The 6,311-nt window shown below is 46.6% G+C and overlaps 1 pseudogene; it reads left to right on the top strand.

Annotated features, from left to right (window-relative positions):
• The first annotated feature begins 900 nt into the window (after positions 1-900).
• LOC131906239 (TGF-beta receptor type-1-like) lies at positions 901-1,454 on the top strand (annotated as a pseudogene).
• The last annotated feature ends 4,857 nt before the right edge of the window (positions 1,455-6,311 follow it).

Consider the following 6,311-nt stretch of genomic DNA (forward strand, 5'->3'; position numbering starts at 1 on the left):
CACACAGAAAACAAGGCATTTCTCACCAGGCACACATTCTGCAGAGTCCTCAAGGTTTAGCACTGATGGGATGTCACAGCCCTCCACATCAAACAGATGGGTCCAGTGGGGACCTAGGTGGGGGTGTCTGTGAGGCCAGATATCACTGTGCTTTCTGACCTTGAACTCAACTGCAGACTAACAGATCCCATGGGTTCTAGAAGACTAAGGTGCTAATGGAGTTACAGGAAATGCCTCCCACAAAACAAGGAAAGGCTGTAGGAGTGCACCTTGGGGCCCATTTCACCTACACATGCCTAGTGTTTCCACAGGTCTCCTGCCTAGGACAGTTCCACTAACCTACTTCAGTCCTCAGAGAATGCTTACTCAGCTTGAAGAATGACCCGAGTACCTCAGTCTTGGTGATGAATAAGTATACCCATTTTCCAGAGCCATACAAGAGAAGATGCCCAAGTATTCCTTGCCCTGAAGGGAACCAGAGGCTGCTTTGGTTTACATTTGAAGTAGAACAGTTGCCTAGTATGAATCCCCTATTGAACGGAGTGACTGAAAGGATAACTGTGCTGGTTGTTCTGTGCAAGAGTCACGAGCCATGGTTACCAGAGTTAGAGTGGACTTTATTAGAAAGAAGAGAGGATAGGACAGGAGAAGCCAGGCCTGGCAGAAAGAGAGGTGGAGAGAGAGAGAGAGAGAGAGAGAGACATGGGGGAATATGGCGCTGTCTTATAAAGGCCAGGACGCGCACAGGCCCATGCGCAGAGATCATGCGGTCATGACCATGTAACCATGGGGCATGGGTCACGCAGGATGTATGACCCCGAAATGACTAGGCGGAGATGACTAAATGTCCCCTGGGGCATTCGAGACCATGGTGATGCTCCTACCAGGGAAGAAGGGTTTATGCTGCTTGTTCAGAGAATAATTGCCAGGACCATCATGTTACAAGAAAGCATTGGCAAAGGTCAGTTTGGAGAAGTTTGGTGAGACAAGTGGCAGGGAGAAGAAATTGCTGTGAAGATACTCTCTTCTAGGAAAGAATGTTCGTGGTTCTGAGAGGCAGAGATTTATCAGACCGTGATGTTACTCCATGAAAACATCTTAGGATTTATAGCAGCAGACAACAAAGACAATGGCACTCAGCCATGGCTGGTGTCAGATTACCATGAGCATGGATCCTTTTTTGATTACTTGAATAAATATCCTGTTACAGTGGAAGGGATGATCAAACTCGCTCCGTCCATGGCAAGTGGTCTTGCCCAACTTCACATGGAGATTGTTGGTACCCAAGGAAAGCCAGCTATTGCTCACAGAGATTTGAAATCAATATCTTGGTGAAGAAGAATGGAACCTGTTGTATTGCAAACTTGGGACTGGCTGTGAAACACGATTCTGCCACAGATATACTTGATATTGCTCCAAACCACAGAGTAGGCATTAAAAGTTTTCTGCAATGAACCAGGACCATGCCTAACAGCGACTTTGAAGTCTCCAAAAAGATGATGGGGTCCCATGTTGGGCGCCAGATGTAAGATGAATTGCTAAACAGTCTTATTAATAAAAAAAAAAAAAACCCAGAGCCAGATATTGGGGTGAATATTGAGAGATTAGAGGAATAGGACAAGCCATAGCCAACTTCACCTTACCAACTCTTCAGCCTCCAGAGAGCTACTTCCTATATACTCACACCTATATCCTTTCTGTGCCCTGCTTCTCTCCACCCAGTTATATCACTTTCCTCTTTCTGCCTAGCTCTATCACTTCCTGTCTGTCTGTACAGAACTCTATCATTAACTAGTGCTGGAAATTAAAGGTGTGTACCACCACACCTGGCTCTGTTCCCAATGTGGCCTTGAACTCACAGAGATCTAGATGAATCTCTGCCTCCTGAATGCTAGGATTAAAGGTGTGTGCTACCATTGCCTGACTATATTTAATATAGTGGCTGGCTCTGTCCTCTGATCCCCATATAAGCTTTATTTTGGGGTGCACAAATAAAATATCACCACATTAATACAGTGTTGGAACAAATTAGATGGGACAAATTGTGGGAAGATGGGAAAGTCTTCGTTGGGGTGGGGATGAGGACCTGAGTTTCATCTGCTGAACCTATGTTTTATTCTTGTTGTTTTTAAAAAATCATGGCTGAGGAGTCAGAGACAGAGGGATCCCTGAGTTTATTCACACACTAGCCGAGCTTACTTGGTGAGTCTCAGGCCAGTGAGAAATGCTGTCCCAAAAAGAAAGAAATACACACACACATGTTCTTATGATTTTTATCTTAGTATATCACTACTTAAACTTTTAAGAAATTCATAATTTTTCCTAGATTCATTGAGTGCAAAAGGTCAGGTGCCATAATTTAAATTTAAAGCTCCAAGTACTAACAGTAGACTCCCAGACAAAGCCTTGTCTTCATCTCATTATGGGGTAAATGCATCTGTAATCAAAATAAATCCTGAGGCCCCATGTGGCTTATTTTGTGCAGCCTCAAAGCTGGAGAAACGGGGAAGACATTGGTCAGGCAGCATTGCAATTTACAGGACAGTGCAGGGCTTGGAATGTGATGTTCCAGGTGGCATTAGGGGACATCACTGAATCGAGATGCTTTAAAAAAAAAAATCCCTCATGAAGCTAAGACATTCGTTGTCATCCAACCTCAATAAAACCAACTTTCCTAAGAAGCTTAGAGTCCTTTCTCAGCAGGGAGAAAATGTCAACATCTGACCTGCTTAGATTTGCTCAAGGTACTGGCTCTGTCCCCAGCTGCCACCTGCCTCACCTATGTCTCTTGCCCAATGCGTTCCTAGTAGCTGTACAGTCCAGGCAAAGCTGTGTTCTTTGTTCGTGATGAAGTCTAGGATGGGGTTGGATGTTTCATATGCAGTTTGTGCCTGTGGCTGGAAATCATGTTTGATATCTCCTTGCTGAGAAGCTTCGTAGCCCCACAGCCCCAAGTGCAGACAGACATTGGCCAAAAGGTAAGAACCAAAAAAGAGCCCCAACTTCACTTGCATATCTTGAAGAACATTAAAAAAAAAAAAAATCCCAAACCCGCAGCAATCGTGGACAGGTCTTTCTGGCCTGCCTGGCTCCTTTTCACGCCCCAAATGTTCTCCTTTTAGGTTTTCTTACCTCCCCCCCCCCCCAACTCTCTCCCTCTTGTTTAGTTACTGCTGTTGTCCACAGGATCTTAGTCTTCCTGGCCCCTGAGAGCGCAGCTGGGAGTTTCTCTCTTAGCTCTTGTGTGTGTTGTGAGGGTGTAGAAGGAGATACTTAAAGCCAGCCATGACCAGATGGTTGGTGGGCAAGAGGGGTGGAAAATTATCGGGCAATCAGTTTTATTCATGCCTTGTATGTGAACTGCCCTTTGTAGCACTACACACATGATACAGGCTCATGTGGTGCTTTCCCCAAGAGCCTTCTCTGCCTTTTTTAATTTAAAGGTGACTCTCTCCTATAGCATATTAATTGTTCAGTTTCCAGAGGTGTTTTTAAACAATGACTTCTCTGGGACTAGAGCCATGTAATTCCTAAAGCAAAAAATGACCACTAGCAGCATCTTTTACTTCTTTTTCTAAGAAACTGAATCAACAGCACCGAGGTGGGCTTGAGAGAACAGGAGCCCTCTCCACCAGCTGGGAGCTGATCAGAGGCCTGCAGAAGCAGTTGTCAAAAAGGAAGAATTGATTTGGCTGTCAAATGGAGAGCGAGATAAAGAGCCACTAATGTGAGAACCCCACATTCTTTTAATCAGGGTTGAAACTCCCTCCATGGACCCTCACACCCAGACTCCATGTTCGGCGTCTCTGGCTGATGGAGGAGGGAAGGTGCAGGTGCCCGGCGGTGGGCATAGCCCTGCTTTCTTTGTTCTGTGAGTCCAGCTGAGGGGCTCGATCTGAGTGACAGCTTCTAACCTTTCAGTGTGAAATTGAAAACCCCTGGAAGCCTGGAAAAAAAAATAAAGGCATTGAGTGGGAGTCATGGGAGCCCCGAGCTCACGACACCACCCTTCTTGGGCTCTTCTTTGTAGCAGCCTCCACTGCGCATGTGTAGCTCAGAGCCATTTTTTCCGTTCCTTCCAGCAGAGAGAGTCTGCAACTGTCTGCTGCAGGAACATAGCTTGATGAGCTGGGCCTGTGGTGCAAGCCTGTAATCCCAGCTACTGAGGATTACAGTACAATGTTCCTCCTCGGCAGGGGGATTGCAAGTTCAAGGTTTGCCTGAGCTAAAAGCAAGGTCAAGGACTGGAGAAACGGCTCAGTGGTAGAGAACTGTCTACCATATATGAGGCCTAAGGATCAATCCTTAGTACTGGGGCAGCAAAACAAACAAACAAACAGAGAGTTTGGTGACCATTGCCACTACAGGCAGCTCAAGTCTGTACAGGACAGAAGAACTCAGACTATGGGTCTCTTGAGTGGTCCTTTCCCTGTAGACTATCCCAACAAACCAACAGTCCAGACCTAGGCTTATGACCAATGTAAGCTTGGCATGCATGTCCATATTTTACTACCTTCACCAGATCTGTATTCCTGTGTCTAGCTTTCCTAATTCCTCTTATACCAACCCCAGCTCTAGCAAAGGTAAAAAAAAAAAAAAAAAAAAAAAAAAAAAAAAAAAAAAAAAAAAATGTTTCTTGTTTCCAGGGAGAGGGCAGAACTTTCTATCTAGATACCAGCCCTGCCTCACCCTGCTCTCAGTCAGTTATTCTTTTCTCATGTGATTGATCCAAAACAATGACTCCCTGCATTGTGCCTGTAGGATTTCTCTGAGTTGACTTACTGATCTTCACGGACCATTCCTTTGTTGGAGTCTAGCATGTGCCCTGAAAAAAAACACTCCTTCCCTTGAAAAGACATCTTGTAGTACCAGCGCCAGGCATGGAAGCACCACTTGGGAAGGGTTGCAGCTGCCAATGGAGCCATTGCTTCCCTGGCCTCTCTTCTGATTGGGTTTATAAATCACAAAGTCCTCAGTGGCAACAGCAGGGCCTGCCTTGTCCCCAGAGACTGGGGCATCCTCTCTTATGGCTTCAGCATAACACAGCTCACATATACCTCCCAAGTCCCATACTTCAGCTTGAGATCTTACTTGGAGTTGGTGACAGTGATGGGTGTGATTTTTTTCTTTATAGTGATTCTGTTTGCTTTTAGTACCTTTCCCTCTCTATTCTTGGATCTCAGCACCTGTTTTTTTTTTTTTGTTTGTTTGTTTTTTTTGTTTTTGGTTTTTTGAGACAGGGTTTCTCTGTGTAGCTTTGCGCCTTTTCCTGGAACTCACTTGGTAGCCCAGGCTGGCCTCGAACTCACAGAGATTCGCCTGGCTCTGCCTCCCGAGTGCTGGGATTAAAGGCGTGCGCCACCACCGCCCGGCCAGCACCTGTTTTCTACCTTGCCTATACCTGGCCCTCTGTGGGGTTGCAGCCTCTTTCTACCACTGCTCCCTGGGTACCACGCTCCCACTCAGAGGAGAGTCTCTGTCCCATTGGTGAGCAGCTATGTGGACAGCTCTGACATTACTCTTGGCCTGCCTGCCTCCTTGGCTATGGAATAGGGTGTTTTTCCACACACTTCCAGGAGGGTTGCCCTGGGAGACACAAGAAAGGGCCTTGCAGCCACCAGACAGTGGGACTTGGGTGGTTGGCGGTGCTTAATTCTTCAATATTTATAAGTGACAATTCTAATGGAGAGAGGGGAAGAAACATTAGCAGCAATTTGCTTCTGTGTCTCTGGCTCTCTCTCTCTCTTTCCATCTGGATGTGAGGAGGCAGAGCAGCAAAAGGGAACAGCAGGGCATCTGTGTTACTTAGCTGCAGACAAGTGAGATGTAGGGGAGGGCAGGGGGCCCCAGAAGGAGGCAGACACCCTCACACTGAAATCTGCTCCTGTGCCTTCCTCCTACCACATCCAGGAAGGGGCCAGGTGACAGAGCATCATGAGGCAAATGGGAGAGAAAAGGGCTCCACAGGGTATCACGAGGGCTGACCCAGCAATCCAAGAGTTCGAACAGCAGCCCTGCCCTAACTGTTGATGTCTCTGGTAGGGTTTCCATTCCCATGAAAGACACCGTGAACAAGAGCATCCTAGGGAGGGAAGGTTTCATTTATCTCACACTTCTGGGTAACAGTCTGTCACTGAGGGAAGTCAGGACAGGGACTCAACCAGGGAAGGAAGCTGGAGGCAAGAACAGGGGATGCAGAGGCCATGAAGGAATGGTGCTTATTGGCTTGCTCAACCTGCTTTCTTATTCCATTCAGGACTACTTGCCCAGGGGTGGTTCCACCCACATCAATAATCAATCAAGAAAGTGCC

Source organism: Peromyscus eremicus, chromosome 3, assembly GCF_949786415.1.
Source record: "Peromyscus eremicus chromosome 3, PerEre_H2_v1, whole genome shotgun sequence".
Taxonomy (NCBI): Eukaryota; Metazoa; Chordata; class Mammalia; order Rodentia; family Cricetidae; genus Peromyscus; species Peromyscus eremicus.